At 40.7% G+C, this 19,803-nt stretch overlaps 1 pseudogene; it reads right to left on the reverse strand.

Moving 5' to 3' along the window:
* Nucleotides 1-820: 820 nt before the first annotated feature.
* Nucleotides 821-13,633, reverse strand: LOC114868648 (alpha-2-macroglobulin-like; annotated as a pseudogene).
* Between the last annotated feature and the right edge of the window lie 6,170 nt (nt 13,634-19,803).

Genomic DNA, 19,803 nt, shown 5'->3' on the forward strand with positions numbered 1-19,803 from the left:
ACAGCTGCATCCTCCATCTGTACAGCAGCTGCACTGCTTCAGATGTCTTCAAACACAGTTCATAACATGATACACCTATGGGGTGCCAAATGTAAAAGTAGCACCTATAACTAGTTTTCTCACATTTAACTAAATAACACATGTTTTCTCACATTTAGTTAAATCTGCAAAAGTCTAAATGTAAATGTTAAATATAAATGTAAATGTTAAATGTTAAATTTAAATGCTAAATGTTAAATATAAATGTTAAATGTAAATGTTAAATTTAATTGTTGTCAGCACATGCAACTATGAAAACAAAGTTTTCATTTAGTTTTTTTTTTTACTTTTACTAAATAAACATTGGAGAAACTCCCCCTTTTAAAGAGGAAGAAACTCCCCCAGCAGAGAAAAGGGTTTCTAATAGTGTCACAATAGTGACACTGCAATGATTAGAGTTTCTTCATTGTTGAATGACATGTTTATTTGGAAGTTGACAAGTTGTAAAGAAAATGAAGAGTAGAACAGTGTGGTTTTACGACAGGTCTGTTGAGGTTGACATTGACCAGTATAGGGGGTGATAGACAGACACGGACATATTTAATTAGAGCGTGACATCAGTTTTACACTATGTATGAGACAAACATTTGAGAAAGCAGCTGTGTTCAGTAATGTCTTGGTGGCTCAGTGGTAGAGCGTTGGTTAGGTCCCAGGTTCAAACCCCCACCAGAGCATCAAGTGTGTCCTTGAGTTCGCACTAGCTCCCTGGGCACCTTGCACGGTTAAATGCAGACAAATTTCGTTGTTACATTGTATGTAATAATGACAAACAGACATACAGTATCATTTCTTTCTGTATTTAATAAAAATAATTACCTAAGACATCACAGACAGTGATAAAACACTGATCTCACCTGTGTTTAATGCTAAAGATATTTTATTAGATTCTACCAGCATTATTTACTGTAGTAAACTAAAAAGGGAATAAGCTGTGATACAGCTACAGGCTTGAAGAACAGCAGGAATAATACAGTCATAATGAACAGTATCTTGAACTTCAGTTTAATTACACAACTGAAAGCATGTGTGACAGAATATTGTACAAAAAGTTTTAATAAAATGATCTTAAACTTCATTGGCCACATTTAACATGTCAAGCTGAAAGGAAAAAAAATTGGGTTAATAAAATACATAAATATATAAAAATAGAACTCAGTGCTGAATGTATAAGCTTCTTGTCAGACTTTGGCAGATGTCGGACCCACGTGCACAGTACACTCGAGGGCTTGATGAATAAACGTTTATTGTATAGACGTAGTCAGGCAGTCCAGGTCATACACAGTGAGTCTCAATTCTTCAGGCACAAAAGGGACAGGCAAGATCAGATCCAGTAAACAGGCAGGGGTTCCGTAAACAGGTTAACTTGGCAGAGGTACAGACTAGGGCTAGGCAAAACTCGAGGTCAGACGGTCAGAATATTACTAAAGGATCCAGGCGAAGGTACAGACGAGGAACAGGCAGGAATCAGAGGTCAATGACGGACGTGATCAGAAAACAAGATGACTATACTAGAACGCTGGAATGTGGTTCTGAGACTCGACAATCTGGCAACTAGAGTGTGTTAGAGGTGGAGGCTATATACTGGGGTGGATTACTGATTACAGACTGGTGTGTATAATGAGGACCGGTAATGACGGAGAACACAGCTGAGATGAGATATGAACAGGAAGTTCATCAAAGTAAAACAGGAACTAGCACAGATCGTGACACTTCTATAGTATATTGAATTTCATTGGTTTCTGTCTCATTGTGCACTGATACCTGCAGCACAAGGGTTAATGTATTCTGTAACTGCATTGTCACCTGAAAGAAAGAGAAATTACAAAGTCAAACCTTGTGTCGAACACATAAAACATGTTAAACAGTTTTTGTGAGACAGGACTCACTTGGTTGGTAGTAGTCGTAGATCTTGACTACAGCTGGCTTTAGGTTCTGGACTGCTATCTCCTGAACGAGGTCCAAGGTGTGCTCCAATGGTAAACCCTTTGGTACCTGTTAAAAGTAAAGATCTGAATCAGCTACAGACAATCTTCATCCTCATCTTTTCATCTCTGCTGCAAATCCATCTTACCAGTGAAAAATAGACCAGAACACGATCTTCCTCTTGTTCAACACGATCCACAAATGCTTTTAGTTTGAGCTGTGGAAAAATTAGTGTATGTAGACATTTGACTTGCATCATTACCTCTAAAGTAACATGACATATTTCTCGTATTACAGAAACTATATTGTAGTAACTCACGTTTTTCAGAGAGTCTGGGTCTGGGACAAACCCAGAGAGCATTTTAATATCCAGAATTACCATGTTAGTACTGTGCTCCTTCCCTTTGTATCTGTAATGGAATGCAAAGAAGCGATGAAGCATCAGTTCATGAACATTAATATGGATCTCTTCTTATTTAGTCACTTACTGAGATTTCAACTTCAGAGTGACTTTAGGTCTGTGGGATTTAGTGGTACAATCCACCTCTGGTGTGACCTCCACACTTAAAGTGGTGTCATCGGCAGGAGGTGGGATGTTGTAGTGATGAGAAATCTGGGAACCAGTAAAAGAAAAAAAGAAAACAGAGATCGACTGAAAAGAAACTGGCTGACTCACTCTGGAGTTAGTGTGAAATGTGAAATAGTCCACATCCACATAGGTCAGAGTTCACAAATTAAACTGAAGGAGATAAACACCTTTTGTTTAATCAGAAAGATGAGCTCAAACCTGTTATATATTTCCATATTATCTATTTATAATGTTTATTACTAGTGTCAGGCTGTTCAATGAGTCTGAGTCACAAATGATGAAAACTAAAGATGATGAGTAGTACAATATGTGTCCAGCAAAATATTTTCTGCCAAAAGTATTTAGGTTTATTTTATTTTTTTTAACTAATATGGGACAATACAATAAAGATTATAAATGAAGAAAAACCCCAGTGCTGACTGACCTGCAGGGAAGCGCATGCGGTGCCCTTCACCTCCAGGCTGTACTTTCCTGTTGTGTCCTGCAGCGTCTTCTCCTGGTACAGCAGCTTGTTGTTCTGGTTCACATCAAATGTCAGCTGGCCACTGGGAGACTGGACCGTCACTGTGCTGGAACCTGTTGGACTGAACACCAGAGCGGAGTAGAGAGCCAGAGCCTGGAGAGCCACCACTGTGTCCTACAACACAAAGCACAAGCACTATGTGACCATCTACAGTTTGGTCACAGATAGAATGTGACAATATGACACAGATCAGTACCTGGGTGGAGGAGAAGCCTCCATACTGGTTCTGCTGCCCTGTCAGCCACCTAACGATACTGGAGCAGTAGCCCAGGTCCTCAGCTGTAGGTGAGGCACCGAGTTTGGCCAGTAACACATAGGAGCTGATCTCCACAGACAGAGAGGCTGAAGTTTCCTCTGAGCTCTGAGACCAGTAGAGGAAACCTCCTGGAACCAGACACAAACCAACACGTACAGTAAAACATGCTTTTACAGTAGTGAAGTCAGACTCATGTTCTTTAGGACGACTCACCTTCTTTGGATGCGACTTTGTCCAGGTGCTGCAGAAGGAGAGAACGAGTCTCCATGTCTCCTGCCAGAGTGAAGACGTAGGCCAGCAGAGCTGTAGTGTAGGTGTTACTGAGGTCACTGATGGACTCTTTGAGGCAGGACAGGCTCTTTGTTATCACCTGACTCTGGAACAGATTCAATGCCAATACATTAACAGCTATGCTTCTGCTTGAGTTACAACATAAAAGAAAAAAGAGTCTTGAACTGTGAAGGTTAAACAAACATCAGATGATGTGTTCATCTCCAAGAAGGCAGCAGTGATGTAAGCACTGAGAGTCACTTCATCAGACACTCCACCCTGTAGAGAGGAAGCATTCACACATCACTGGACCTGCATCACGCTACATTAAAAGACCAAGATCAGCATCTTTCACTTCACCTTCATTCTGTTGTTAAAAAGGTGTCCAGACTGTTCAAAGCAGCCACTTGTTTTTTGTTTTCTTATCAGCCAGGTCCTAGACTCTTCAATCTTTGTTGGGTCAATGTAGATGAAGGACTGAGCTTTAGAAAAACACCTCATCACAAACGCTGTGAGCCTGAGGAAAAAGTTAAAAAAAAAACAAGTAAAAACTGCTTTAATGTAAAATAAAAAGTATCACACAAGTGGCATCACTGTGTAAAACACAGGTATATACTGTATGCACAAGAAAATAAATCATCAAGAAATCATCACGTTAAAGTATTTCTGGTAATATAACTAAGGTTGCACATGTTCACCATTATGTTTTTGGATGACCGTCAGTCATTTTCTCACCAAGTGTTTCCTGGTCCTGATCCAAATGTGCTGTAAGCACCGTTGGTGTCCTTATAGTTCAGCTGCCTCTGGTAGCCTAACAGCACAACAACAACAGATGCTTATTACTGAATAAAAATAATTTGGCCTATTCTTCCACAGTGAAAATTATTCCTCCATGTAGTAGATGTCCTGCAGTGCCACCTCTCTGAGATTTGGGTGCTTTACTGATTTTCAGGTTTCTGACCATGTTTATGGCTTCTGACAGTGTAATACTGAAAGCATGGGACACTTAAAACTCAGTCTAATTCAGTTCAGTTCAACTAATTTATACAGCACCAAGTCACAACAACTGACCACTGGTGAGGAAGTTTGTCGCCTTCTTGTTAATGTCTGGGCTCAGCTGCTGTGTGTTCTTCAGGTACTGGAGGATGTAGATGTTGGGAGCTAGAAGAGCCATGTTCTGCTCCCCACATCCATACGGCATCCGCAGGAGTCCCTCCAGGTTCTGCAGGGCTCGGCCCAGGATGTCCCCTGGAACACAACATTGACTCATGAAAACATTTAACTGGGAGCACAGATAATCTGAGTGGCTGTTTTTGTTAAAAGTATTCTTCAGTTGTGTCGATTTACCCAGGACAGACACTGAAGCCCGAGCAGATCCATCAATGACATTCTCAGGCAGATGTAGTTCTACTTCCTCTGTGAAAGCCTCTCCTGGGTACAAACATCACCGAAAACTTACACAGTGAAACCTAAGTAATAAAAAAAGTATTCATACAGTAGCTCACAGATTATCAGTGGAGCTTTGAGTAGGTGAGAATATAAACATTGCATTTTTCCAATCTTATCCACTCACACAGTAAATGAAAAACTGTCCCTAAAATCTAAAAGTCTCTTCCTAGAAGACTATAACCATCATACATTATTTGATCTTTGTCCCATTTAATGCATTTTACTTTTGGTTATGTTTGTCAAATGATCCTGACCTTTAGGACAGAGCAGCCAGTTGTAGTTCTTTGACATCTCAGTTCCTTCTGCCTGAAATGAAGGAAAGGGAAAAATAATGCAGACAGTGTGACAACGCCATCAGTAATAAACATTTATATTCTTATTATTGAAATACATGTGATATAATGGGTGAATGTTAGGCACAAACCTTAACAATCAGAGATTTGGTGACCACGTCGATACGACCTCTGTCTGGAACGCTCACTATCTCATTGTTACATGTAGCATGAGACGCTACAGCCTCAGCGCTGACAGACACATTCACTTTTCCTGAAAAAAGGTTATTTTTACAAAAATTGCCTGAACATTTAGTCAGATTTAGATTCACTGATTTCATAGAGATAAAAACTGGGGACATGGGGACTGCACTTTTACATCTGTAACATTTTAAATCGTCAGGTTTAATGGTTGACTTTTACCTAGACTGGACGGGTCCATGGTCCAGCTGAGGGTTTTACGCTCGCTGCCACACAGACAGGACGTGTACTGGTCACCAGAGAGAGGAGTGAGGGTGTAATGTGGAGACGGGGCAGGTGTCACAGTGACCTGTCCAAGAAGACAAGATTTAAATTTAAAAATGCAAGAATGGAATTCCACGGAATGAAAGATGTATGATAAATGCAAAGAGAGGAGTCGACTTTTTATAGAATAAATGAACACTGTCAAAAAGTTAATGGAACTCATAACTATTAATGTCTTTGAACAAGTTACCTAATTTAATTATTGTGGTGAAAATTTACGTAAAGTAAATTTAGCTTCATTGTGAGATCATTACGTTGCAGCAACTGAAAGGTCTAGAGTTCAATTCTCAGAGGCATAAGGTCATAAGTGGTGGGCCTACACTGGACATGTGAATGGTTGTTGTGTCTGGTTGTCATGGTCTGTCCAGGGTGTACCCTGCCTCTCCCAGCTGTAATGTATATAGTGTAATATATATGGTGTTATATTATAGGTTAGTGCATAGCAGATCTCTTTAGAATAGTAGAACAGACTAGCTGGACATGTTGAGATTAGGCTGTGAAGGCCATGAAAGGCTTTTAAATGGAGAAAAGGTGTGTAGACCTGAGGACATTGTTGAGGAGGTTAAGCCAGTTGTGGTAGTGCTAATGAGTGAGGAGAAGGCAAAGTAAAATTGATTACCATGATGCAGCTGCTGAGGTAGTTGAAGACAGTCGCCTTCAGCTCAAAGTTCTCCCCCCGGATGATGGAGTAGGGCAGAGTGAGCTCCAGGAAGAAGGGCTGGAAGACCTTGATCTGTTTACGAGGAGCCAAACCAAAACCCTGAGGGGACAAACAGAAAGCCTCCGTCTCCCAGGTGGTGATGGTGTCTGGGACCGTGAGGGACACATCCTTCTGTCCAGACTCTCTGCACCAGAAAACACACAGAGAGACGAATTCTGTTAGACGGGAAAACAAACTTTCACAAACAAGATTAATAAAATATATTAGAATAATCCTGTGGCACAGGCCTGTGCAATGTCAAGAGCTGTTCACTCATACAGATGTTCTTCTCCTTACTGTTGTCACAGTTTGTCTAGTTTCCTGTTCCACTCACACCACAGCTGTTTTCATGTCATCACCGGTTCTCATCATGCACACCTGACAGTAATCAGTAATCAGCTCCAGCATATAAGGTCCAGATCTCACACTAGCCAGTTGCCAGATTGTCGTGTGTACTCACTACTTTCCAGAATTGCTGTGTTAGCTTACGCCGATCTTGTTCCTGAACCTCGTTACTCCTGATTCAGGCCTGCTCCTTGTCTGTGCCTTTGCTGAGATAACCTGGTAACGTACCTGACTGTGTCCCACCTGAGACCACCTGATCCTTAGCTGTACCTTCGCCGTGCTTACCTGGTGACAATCTTGCCTGTTGTGTACCTAAAGCTGCCTGCTCCCTTTTGTAATGTCGCTGAAGCCTCCTCGTGTATGACCCTGCCTGACTTGACCAAGATTGTATCAATAAAGCCTGTCTCCAGTTAAACTACACCCTTGTCTGATGCTGTGCATCTGGGTCCGCCACCTTCGAATGCTGCTGACAACTGTATGTTGACATCATAAAAAAATGTGCTCAGGAAATTGTTGAAGCAAACGCCTAGTTAAAAACTGACCAGCACAAATTTATGGGCATCTAAATAATTTATAATAACTCATTTCGGGTTAAATTAGCATCATCTTGTTTCATAAAAATAAAAACCATTTGCAAGAGAAGCTCACCCAACTTCCACCAGGTCCCATATCCACGTCTCAGGAAAGAAAGTACGGACTGTCACAACTGGTGGAGGAGCATTTCCACCAACACCTTGAGCAGTATTCACCGCTGGAAATACCCCCCCTGAATCCATCCCACCAGCTGAAGCAGGTGGACGAGGAAGAAATGCATTTGCTATTGGGGGCGTTTGGAGTAGCGCTTCATCGAGATAAACTGAAACAGAACCAAAAAATATTCAATCACAATCACAGGACACTGTAAAAGTAAAGTTATTAAATGTTTTGCACAAAATCCATAAATAGTCACCATTAAACCGATCGTAGTGGAAATCTCTTTCTTTAAACCTGAGGCATGAAATCATTTGAATAAACAAGTTTGTTGCTACTTTCAGTCCTACGTCCTAGAAAAGGCAACAATAATTAAACATCACTGAAGAGACCATTAAATGAAAAACTACATTAAATGAATATCCAGCTATTTTCCTTTTGTACATCATGTACATCATCATTATGGAAAATGTACCTTAAACACTGTAAAAGCATCTTTCTGGTTATTTCCAGGATGAGGCCAAGTGTATCCTCTTATTCTGACAGACAAGCACTCATCAGGATCCTCAACCTCGTGTGGAAAAGGTTGATGCTATTTTGACAGGCAGCAAATTAAATATCTAAAAAAGTATATATAATTTAGGGATATAACATCTAGGAATAAAATTAAGTAAGTTACTGAAGCATAAATAAAACTGAAGGATGCTTGAATCTGTTTGTCTCCATCTTTCACCTTATCTGCATCCAGACTCTTCCCTGGCTCCTTAATGAGGACACTCTGGTCAACAGCACTGACGCCACACAGCGAATCAGGTGCAGCCGTCACCTTCAGGGTGGTCTCCTCTCCTGGGACAGCTGAGGACGGAGAGAACTCCAACGACACCTGACACACAGCAAACACATCTGTAGTGTAGTGTTTTACATACTGTTACATACATGCAGTTTTGTACACAGCAACAGTGACAGCAGTGCATCCTTCACCTTTTGCTCTGCCCTTTTAATACAACTCTGGTTAGCCATGTGTTATTTAGACTGACAGTCCTCCATGTGTAATATCCATCTCGAATAATCAAGTGTCTTGCTGTTCTAGGTTGCCAGACCAAGCTTGAAATTCGCTATATACAGTACAGTATATATACTGTAGGAGAACCTGTTATTTTACATCCTGTTAAACCGCTAAATATATAAATCTCTAGTATCTGCCTTTTTAGATTTTTAGTGTAAATGATTTGTTCTAGTATTTCAAATTAGTCCTGTACCTTCCTTGTGAACTGAATGAGTTACAACAGCTCAGTGCTTCAAACCTTCTGGCCTTTACACATTTACATAATCAGTTGTTGCAACATGTTTTTAGTTTTACCGACCTTGTTCCTGAAGCATTGCTCCGTGGTGAAGTCTGCACTGCTGGCGATCACTGTCTCACTGGGGAGGACAGCGTAAACTACAACCTGGACCATTGGTGCCATGTCTGGAGATACCTTCAGTTTAAAGGACACCTCACCCTCATTTACTAAAACATTAACAAGAAAAACAAGACAGAAAATAAGAGATACTGTATAAATGAAGGGGGCGGCACGGCAGGTAGCACCCGGGTTCGATTCCCGGAGGCGGCCCTGGTGCCTTTTTGTGTTCTCCCCGTGGCGTCCAAAGACGTGCATTAGGCTATTGGACTCTCTCCATTGCCCGTAGGTGTGAGTGTGTGTGTGAATGGTTGTGTGTCTGTGTTGCCCTGCGATGGACTGGCGACTCGTCCAGGGTGTACCCTGCCTCTCGCCCATAGCCAGCTGGGTTAGGCTCCAGCACTCGTGACCCCGCATTAGGGAATAAGCGGCTTGGAAAATGGATGGATGGATGGATGGATGGATGGATGGATGGATGGATGGATGGATGGATGGATGGATGGATGGATGGATGGGTGTATAAATGACCTGCTGTGTAATGACCATAATTTATAATTTATCCAAAGTCCAGTGGCTTTGGTTCGTCTTGCTTCTTTACTATATAAAATATACAATTTATTTTGATGATGACTAAAGACTTTGCCAACCTGATTGTCTTTGCACGTTAATTTCTTTCAGTCCTTGCATGATGATGGCTCCTCTGGATAAGACCTGGGATTAATAAAAGTAAAAATATCATTTTAGACAAACTAAAGCCTGACCAATCCTAGATTAGAATACAGTTTACGCGAGAGTAGAAGTAGTCTCAGCGCAGTATATTCCTTTTGTTAATGTGGTTCATGTTCAGTAGTTTATCGCAAAGACCCTGAAAACATCTTGTTCCTGTAAACTTTATTTGGTCTATGATAACTGAACACAGGCAGTTCTAAAATACCCTTTACTAAAAGCAAATTATGACCATCTCTCACCAGATACATCACGTCCACGTTGCCCTTGGTCTCTCCAACCAGAGTGTACTGGATGAAGACGTCCTTCTCTGTGTCACAGGGAAGTGGTTTATCTTTGTTCTTTACCTCCAGGGAACTGACTGTTTTAGTGTCAGGAGACACCTGCCGTGCTAGAGACAACCTGTGATTTCCATCTTCATAGTAAACTGTTCTGTACATGGGGTATCCCCATGTAGCTTTGTTGCTAACCTGTAAATGCATGTGGAAATTATAGACTGTATGGATAATGGAAAGCACATTCAGTAACAAACAGAATTTTCTAAGCTAACTTCACTGTTCATGAAATTGGTTAAAATATTTGTGTGCTGAATATTTTTTGAAGGATGAAGATTTTCAGGAAGGTAATTTTTGGCAATAGTGCTACTTATTATTAAGTTGCCAGTGAACATTTGTTTACTTTTTCTTCCATTTGTTCTTCTGTAATGACTTCTATGGTCTTCAAGATAATGGAAAGAAAAAGTTCTGTTTAACTAACTAAGGAATTTAGACTTGGACATCTTATTAAGAAATATATACAGTATGAGATGTCTCCTTAAAGGCTATGTTATGATAGCGTTTTATATTGATAATGAATTATTTTACAAATTATGTACAGTATCGTGTGTGGAGTTTGCATGTTCTGCCCAGGTTCTCTCCAGGTTCTCCGGCTTCCTCCCACAGTCCAAAGACGTGCATTAGGTTGATTGGCCATTGCCTGTAGGTGTGATTGTGTGTGTGAATGGTTGTATGTCTCTGTGTTGCCCTGCGATGTACTGGCCCATAGCCAGCTGGGTTAGGCTCCAGCACCCCCGCGACCCCGCATATGGGAATAAGTGGCTTGGAAAATGGATGGATGTACAGTAGCTTTACTGATTTCCACAGTACTTACACGAAGGATGATGTCCCTGTCATAGTTTTTCATGTCTAAGGAAAATGAGGCGACACCTTCATTGTCAGTGGTGAGATTCTGTAGCAGGCGTGTCGACCAACTTTCCCCCTCAAACAGGTACAGCGTCATGTCCGCAATGGGCTCGTTATTATGATATACGGCTTTAACCTGTTTACAGCACAGATTTATTAATGAGAAATCAGAACAATTCAGTTGGTGTGTGTGTTTTCTCAAATATATTACACCCACTTTTCCCTCCACGTTTGATCCTTGTTGATAAATCTTAGGCGTATCAATAAAAGAAAATCTACCAGCAACATATGATAAAGTTATTTTCTTTTCTTGTAGGTGTGAAATACCTGCAGGAGAAGTTTCAACATGTTACAAACATAAGTCTGGTATATTGACTAAATAAACATTAATTGCACAAAGTGCACTATTTAAATACAAAGTAAATAAACTAAACCTGCCTGTCCCCTCCTCTTCCACGCTGGCACGGACATCTAGGGTGTCTTCAAGCACCTTCTGATCAAGTTTTGTAAAAGTTGACATCTTTTGTGTAAAGGTTAGTGCAGCCTGTCTTGTCCGTCTAGTAAGTATAAAACAGGAATTGGTAAATCTTAAAATGACATCAATTGCATCAGTTGCATCAATATTATAAAAACTTTAGGGTAAAGAAATAACAATGTGTGAAACATTTCTACGTCAGATATAGGGAAGCTACACTTTACCTGCTTTGTTTCTTTGTAGCAGGGAGAGATTATATCAGGGACGCCCTCTGGATGTTCAGGAGAAAATACACGAGTAACAAGTACATAGCGTGGTATCGGTCGACACACTTCCAGGTGAACATTTCCTGGCACAGACTGTCCATACGTGTACCTGAGTGGATGGAAAAGAACCGAGTCAGCAACTCGTATGACATGATATAAAATCATGTACTCAACGTTTACTGTATGAAGAAAATACTATAACTTACTTTGCACATACTTTAACTTTAATTTCTTCCTGTGCAATACTTATTTCATCAGATGCATCTATTTTTACCTCAAACTTGGGCAGAACTGAAGAAACAAAATTAGTGATGATCCTACATCTGGTCTATTATTAGTCTATTGTGAATAAGTTAACTCAGAGATCTACCATATCTCACCGTATTTCTCCACTTTGAAGTTGTGATTTAATTTCTTCCCCTCAATGGACACTGTGATTGTGTAGGTTCCTTCAAGAGCCTCAGAATTAAGGGAATAAGACAGTTGCAATATTCTACTGTTGGAAGTCTCATTGAGCCACTGTCCAACCCGGTTATTGTTTCCATCCTGTGGAATTACAGTACATTAGTTAAAACAAATGTGTGATCAGCAGACAGGAACATATTTTACATGATTTTTTTGAATGTATTAATATTCTGTGTGAGATGTAGAAAACATTGGATTTGAAAGAGAAAGTAAACAAATATTGTCTTACCTTCATTTCAATGATACTGTACTGTAAAAAAAATGAAAGTCTATTTAATGTGGTTTCACATGTATGATCACTCAAAAGATGATGGAGGTGATGGTCAGTGAGAGCTGATCAACTTCCATCACAGTCTGAACAGATCAGAGCTTTTTATCACGTATAGACTAAACATTGATCTCTGTGAATTGTTTTAGTGTGCCACTTTAAATTTTAGTTTCTGCAACATGTTCAAAATGTTGACTTGTTTATTGATTATTACAGCAAAACCACAAATATTCACCTCACTTTGCTCAGTGAGGCCCTGGTGCTACTGATCCTGACTCAAGTTGATCAGTGACTTAACTCACTGACATCACCTGATTTATTAAACCACTGTGAAAATTCAAGTTCACTTTAAGGCAAATTCCATCACTAACAGTATCACATAATCATGAGATGGAAAAAATAGTGAGACACTCACCAACTGGTTGGCAGGTCTAAACTTTGTGTCCAGAGTGACAACTCTGAGTTTCACTGAAAGAAATGACATATAAATTAACATTTGATGAGAACATGTGTTTTCCAGCACATGACTTCATTCATCATTACTGTATGTGTGCTGTCACTTGTTATGTAGAAACATTAGCAACATGTGTTTATTCATGATATACCAGTAGTTACCTGTTTGTCCAGGCAGGTAGAGCGGTTTGTCTGTTTGGATGAAAGTCATTGCTTCATAGACTTTGATCATAACTTTTCTGACTTGTTTAGAGTAAAATGTCTTGCCTTTTACTTCCACCTCAAGATTCAGCACCTTTTGATTCTCAGCTAAAAAAACCTGTGAACAGTATAACTCATCAAACTACAGACAAAATAAGACAGAAGTTTCAAATGTTAAAAAAAAATGACCTTAAACTGAGGGCAGATGTGAAACTCCTCACTAGACATCTGTTTGAGAAGGGTTCTTCTCTCTTCTCCAGAAACCAACGTGATGGTCATGACCAGAGTCTCACTGGGCTTCAGGAGACTCGCACACAATTTAGTTTCAGCTCCAGCTTCAATAATGGCTGGAATGGCAACTATATACCGGCTACAGACAGAAACATTAACACATACTGTAGTTATGTAGTAACGTGATGTACAACCCCTCTAAAAACATAACGGTTAAAAAGTCTGACACTGCTGCTATTTCAGAAGGTACATGTGAACCTACGGTTCTCCCAACGCTTGGTCCACACAAATCCAGCTCAGAAAGACACACAGTGTCCATGTCCACATCTGCACCTGGGGGCGACCCATGACTGCCTGGGACCGAGTCTTGGAGTGTCTGTTAAATAGTTGCTGATACAGCAACCCCCACCCCCTCCCGTAAGCATGCGTTGACTTATCCCCTCTGTTTGATTTCTGGACTTTAGTGAATCAGACATTTACAGAATTGTATCAAATACAGTTACCACACTCTTAATCATTTAATTAGATAAAGTTCTTTTCTATATTTAATTAAGGTATTGTTGCATTTACTGTAGTTTGTATCAAATGTTTATTATCAATGAAGTATTAGTTCTGTAGCAATGTTAATGCCAGCAGTGTTAAGTGCTGTGTTGAGTGTTAGTGGGATCATATTACAGTTACTTTGCCCTTTACCCAGCGTGGGATGTTTAATCAGGCCTCACAAACAACTCCTGATAACTGAGGCCAAGGTAAAGTTTTTCAATAAGTGAACCTTTGTTAACTGATCAGGGTCCTCTTCAAACGAGTCATATGAACCAACAACAGCAATGAAACTTTAACAAACAAACATCAACATCTGTCCTCTGTCCTATGATCTACAAACAGTATTTGCTGTTGTACTCCTGAACTTCTGGAGAACAGAAATAGAGGATCCAAAACATTAAAATACAGCTTAGAACACTGTTCTCTGCTGTTCTGTTTTTTAGCCTTTATGTTCTGGTTTGTTTCTGTTACCCTGTTGCACCGTATCAGTGTGTTTGCTATCTGCCTGTTGTATGTCTGTCACTCCTGTGTGTCCATGTACTTGATTAGTCTGTCCCTTGCCTGTCCATGTCACCCGTTCTTGTCTTTATAACTCTTGTCTTTCTGTGTTTCGTGGTTAGGTCCCTGTATGTTTGTATACAGAAGGGCTTCATGCCTTTGTTCAGTTGTGTTAGCTTTTTTGACAATCCTTAAGCTTTTGGTGTTTGTTTACACTGGTCTTCTTCACCTTTAGCTGTGTATTTAATGTTCCCTGCCTCATGTCTCGTTGTTGGTCAGTCACTACTTCTCCGGTTGGGCGTATGTCCCTGTGTTTGTTTCTGTTTTTGCAGTCTGTAGTTGCATGTTGTGGTTGATGTATGTTTTGTTCTAATCCTTTTGTCCTGCCAGTCAGTTTTTTTAGATAATCATGTTCCCATGCCTGTACTGGTTAGTCTGTCAGTCTACAGCATTTCTTTTGTTGTTTAACCTTTGAGTTTCTCTGTGTATTAAAATATTGAATGTATAAGTTTGACTGGGTCTTTGAATTTGGGTTCTCTTCTAGTAAAGCCATCTCTAAGTTGTGTGGCCAGTAAACCCTGAGTGTGTTAAGCCTCTCCCAGTGTGGGATCAAGTGTCGTTGGGCCACTGGCTCTAAGTTGAGCCTGGCCCTGAGTCTAGTAATGAAGGTTCCCTGGTGAGGGATACAGTTTAGTCTGGCCTGTTCTTCATTAGAGTGGGTCTAGTGCAGTCGCAATGTCTACAGGGAGTGGAGGTAAGTTTGGTGACATTTGGTGGGAAAACACTATTCCTGCTCCACTTTGCAATGCAGCCCAGTGTTAGTGGGTCCAGGGCTAAAGCGCTTGTGAGAGCGTATTTGTGACATATTTCTTGGGGTTTGTGCATTTCAGTCCTACAGCCCCCTAGTCTGCCTGTCTGAACTAAGTGCCGACATAATGGTGTTTTTAATATTTCCTATTAAGGGATTTCGTTTTTCTGCTGGTCTCTACAGTAGTGGTAAAGTCTGCATCTTCGCCATTTGTAATAGAAACCCCATCTGTCAAAAAATCCATGAAAAATAAATGACTGACTCCTGCTTGCCTGACTTGTCAACAAACTCTAGGGGTTGTGATACTAGGCCTCATATCTATGCTGATCTACTTACAGTAAGTTAGCAATCGCCACTGCAGAATTACTTTGCTGAATTCTGATATTACAGTAAATAGACTACAGACAAGTTGTGTTAACTCCAGACTGAAATCTTTGAAGAAAATAAAATTGAATTCTCTTTGGTTAAAACCAAACACTAGTGCCACATTCAAAAGGCAGTGAAATCCCACAGGCAAACAGTGATTTTGATCAACTGTGATGAGAGAAACGTAAAGTGATGAAACAAAAGGGAGAAATCTGTGTCAAATCCAGCTTCACAGACACAGAAACATGAATCAATGAGTAGTTACAGTGTGTATAATTCATTAAGATTTCAATTCAGTTAAATTCAGTTTCATTTATATACACACACACCCACACACATAGATAAACTGTCACGGAACGGCAGAGAAAGGACCCAAATGCGCAGTGCAAACGCAGCAGACGGGAGGTATAATCAAAGTGGTGTTTAATGCGAGAATCCAGGTCACAGACGGTCCAAGTCATACACAGGTAAGCACGGTATAGCAGCACACAAGGGAGAAGCGTAATCGGGTCCGGAAACAGGCGTGGGTCAATACCAAAAAGGCTCAGATCTTACAACTAGAAATCGGCAGGCTTAAAACAGGTCCAGAAACAGGCAGGGTTCAGCAACAGATAAAGACTTACAAAACCGGTCGGGATCAGACAAGAACGGTGGTCAGAGGTACGGAACTGGGTCAACAACAGAATAAGCCGAGCTAGAAAATGGTGGAACATGAGGTAGTAGAATCAACGATCTGGTGAGGTACTGGTGTGAGAAGGGGTGCTTAAATGCAAGGTGAGTGATTACTGATGAAGTGCAGGTGTGTACCATGACCGGGTGAAGCAGGAACAGCTGTGACGTGACGTAAACCGGAAGTGAAGCTAGAACAAAAACAGAAACCGGGAGACTACCAAAATAAAACAGGAAATGGAAACCCAAAACATGAATATCTGGCTGATGAACAGAGTCCTTACAAAATAAAACCGAAAACAGAACCAGAACCTGACATAAACCAGTGACTAACAGATCTGTTGTACAGCTCAAGCTTCAAGGACAGCAGGGACGTCCACCATGTACATAATCATAATATATGAAGCTTCCAGTATTTCCAGGAAGTAGGTATGTTGATATATTGTATATGTATGTAAAAAGAGCCCTGTCTGTCAATAGGTTGAGTTTAATGTGAGAGACAGGGTTGGGAGTAGACGTAGATTTTGACTACAGCTGGCTTCAGGTTTTAATGTGACACCTCCTGAACAAGGTCCAAGGTTTGCTCCAATGCTAAGATCTTACGTATGTTTTAAAGTAAGTATCTGCATCAGGTAAAGATATTCTTCATCCTCATTTCCCTCCGCTTCATCTTTCTAATGAAAAATAGACCAGAACTTGTGTGATCCACAAATGTGTTTTGTTTGAACTGTGGAAAAATCTGAGTCAGTAGAAATTTGATTTTCATCATAAGGTCTAAACTGATGATTAAATGATCTGTTTTTGTACATGTACATGAAAGGCAAACCTGGAGTAAATGAGAGAGTATCGCCTGGGGTCCTCAGGGGATGAGGACAGAGCACTTCAAAAACAGCCACAAAGGCTGGATCACTGTCAGCCACATACACTTCTACTACTGCTCAGGCCTCCTTCCACCCTTTGAAGAATGAAGAGAGGAGATAAATTGCAATATAAATATCCAGTCAGTATGACAGTCAGTGTTATACAATATACATAGTCCATAGTGTTTGTAGTGTTATTCAAAAGAGAAAAAACTCACAGAGGAGATCTTATGTACTGTACCACATGCAAGTTTGAGTAAAAGGGGGTAATATTTTTTTAATTTAACCAATAATTTTCACTGAAACTGGAGCTTTACGAATTTGTTTAGTTCTGTGATCAACGACAGCACAGTTACAGTGTAGCAAAACGTCTCTGTCTGAACAGTGGATAGTCTTTTTTTTGGCTTCATTCCTGCAGGTCTGCAGACACAGTTGTCATAATGATTTACCAAGGGTTCTGTTCAGTGTAAATAAGAGAAAACACTGCAGTCTAGGATTAACATCCAATGGCATATCCAACACACCTACAGGAAGTCCAAGAATCAACACATGAAGAAACTCGCCAGTGAGTTTTACACAGCTTGGTTCACAGGAAAACAGCAATGACAGCTGTTTGATAATCAGAACTAGCGTTATTTGCCAAGTTTGCACAGGACAAGCAAGGAATCGGATACAGGCTGACTCGATCTTTTTGTATTTTCATATTTCATTACACTTTTATAGTGTAAGAATAGAATAAAACATGAATTATTTATATATTTATTACAGTTACTTACATAAATTTACAGCACACTATATCACATTGGGTTATTGTATTATAGTCCTTGCTTAAGTCAGCAGTCATGCTGAGAGTCCGTTTTCTGAGTCTGGCCCTGTACTGTGGCTGAGTCAAACCACACAGTGATGGAGTCGCAGAGGACAGACTGGGTGATGGCCGTGTGGAAAATGGTCAGCAGCTCCTGGGGCACATTGAACTTCCTGAGCTGTCTCAGGAATGTACGTATACAGACTCATCACTGTCCTGGATCAGCCCAATTAAAGGAATGGTGTTGATAAATGATAATCCAGGAAGTTCAGAGCTTGGCCTGAATATACAGTTCCTTGGCATAAAACATGATACTCAAGGAAACACTAGACATGACCTGATAGGAGTCTCAGAGTTATTTAGAACAGGAACAATCTTTTGATGAGGGGCTGAACCAATCAGAACAGTGGTAATACAGTAGGTCTAATTACGGAGGATTGTGCTGCAGAGCAGGATCTTTCACATTGGTGTAAGAGTTTGGTTCTGTGAAATGAGTGAAAACAACAAGAGCAAACACTGCAAACAGTCGCAGAGTTACAAATGTGCAGGCATAGACTCAAAAATGGTTGCAAGGCATCAGGAGGAGTCAAAGCTCAAAAGACAATACATAGCCATCAGTGAGTTTCACAAAGTTTGGTCCACAGGGAAAAAGTAACAGTAAGAGTTCAATAATTGAGGAAGTTCACATGATACTCAAGAAAACACTAGACTTGACATGACTTAGAGCATCCGTTCATAATATGATACTCCAGTATCACTCAATGTGGAGTCATGTGACAGTGCGTCAATTCATTGCATGATAAAAAACAGAACACTAGACATGGCACGGTCAGTGATACAAGCATTAGACTTATACAATGCACTGAGGTCAGCAGCTTAACTTTGGTGTGACAGCAACAAAAGAACAGAATGACGCAAAAGCGTGAGACCAATTAGAAGTAAATTTAAGCAATATCAACAAGGTATTGAAGACAACCTTAAATAGGCCCTAAATACAAGGTAGAGATACACACAAAGAAAGAAATCAAAGCTATGAAGGTACAGAAATAAGGCCAAGAAAATACCAGAAATGAACCTTTCAAAACACAATACAATACAATGCAATACAATAAGAGCCAAGTCGTCGTTATGCATTAAGTTATTAGTTGCTGTGTCCTGGCTTACAGTACAGTACATACAAATACATTAGTCAAAAAAATAAAGTTAACACTAAACAACACAACCAAAGTCAATCACATTTCTGTGAAATCAAACTACCCACTTAGAAAGCAACACTGATTGACAATCAATTTCACAATTTGTGCAAACAGAATAAACAACTGGTGGAAATTACAGGCACTTAGCAAGATAGCCTAAAAAAAGAAGTGGTTCTGCAGGTGGTGCTTTTACGCTAGCAGTAGCATGAGACAGAGTCTACAACCCACACAAGTGGCTCAAGTAGTTTCAGCTCATTCAGGATGGCACATCAATGCGAGCTGTGGAAGGGAGGTTTGCTGTGTCTGTCAGCGTGGCCAGAGCATGGAAGCGTTACCAGGAGAAAGGCCAGTGCATCAGGAGATGTGGAGGAAGCTGTAGGAGGGCAAAAACCCAGCAGCTGGACCGCTACCCCTGCCTTACGTGGAGAACATTCGGCTGCCTGCAACAACCTCCAGCACGACTGGTTTGGCATGGGTCAGTAACGGCGTGGGTTGACATTTCTTTGAAGGGCCACACAGCCCTCCATGTGCTCACCAGAGGTAGCCTGTCTGCCAGTAGTTACCGAGATGAGATCCTCAGACTATATGCCGCTGCGGTTGGCCTTGGCCCTCCTAATGCAAGACAATGCTAGACCTCATGTGGCTGGAGTGTGTCAGCAGTTCCTGCAAGACAAAGGCATTGATGCTATGGACTGTCCCGTCCGTTCCCCAGACCTGAATCCAGTTGAGCACATCTGGAACATCATGTCTCACTCCATCCACAAACACCACGTTGTATCACAGACTGTCCAAGAGTTGGCGGATGCTTTGG

Source organism: Betta splendens, chromosome 13 (genome assembly GCF_900634795.4).
Source record: "Betta splendens chromosome 13, fBetSpl5.4, whole genome shotgun sequence".
In the NCBI taxonomy this organism is placed as follows: domain Eukaryota; kingdom Metazoa; phylum Chordata; class Actinopteri; order Anabantiformes; family Osphronemidae; genus Betta; species Betta splendens.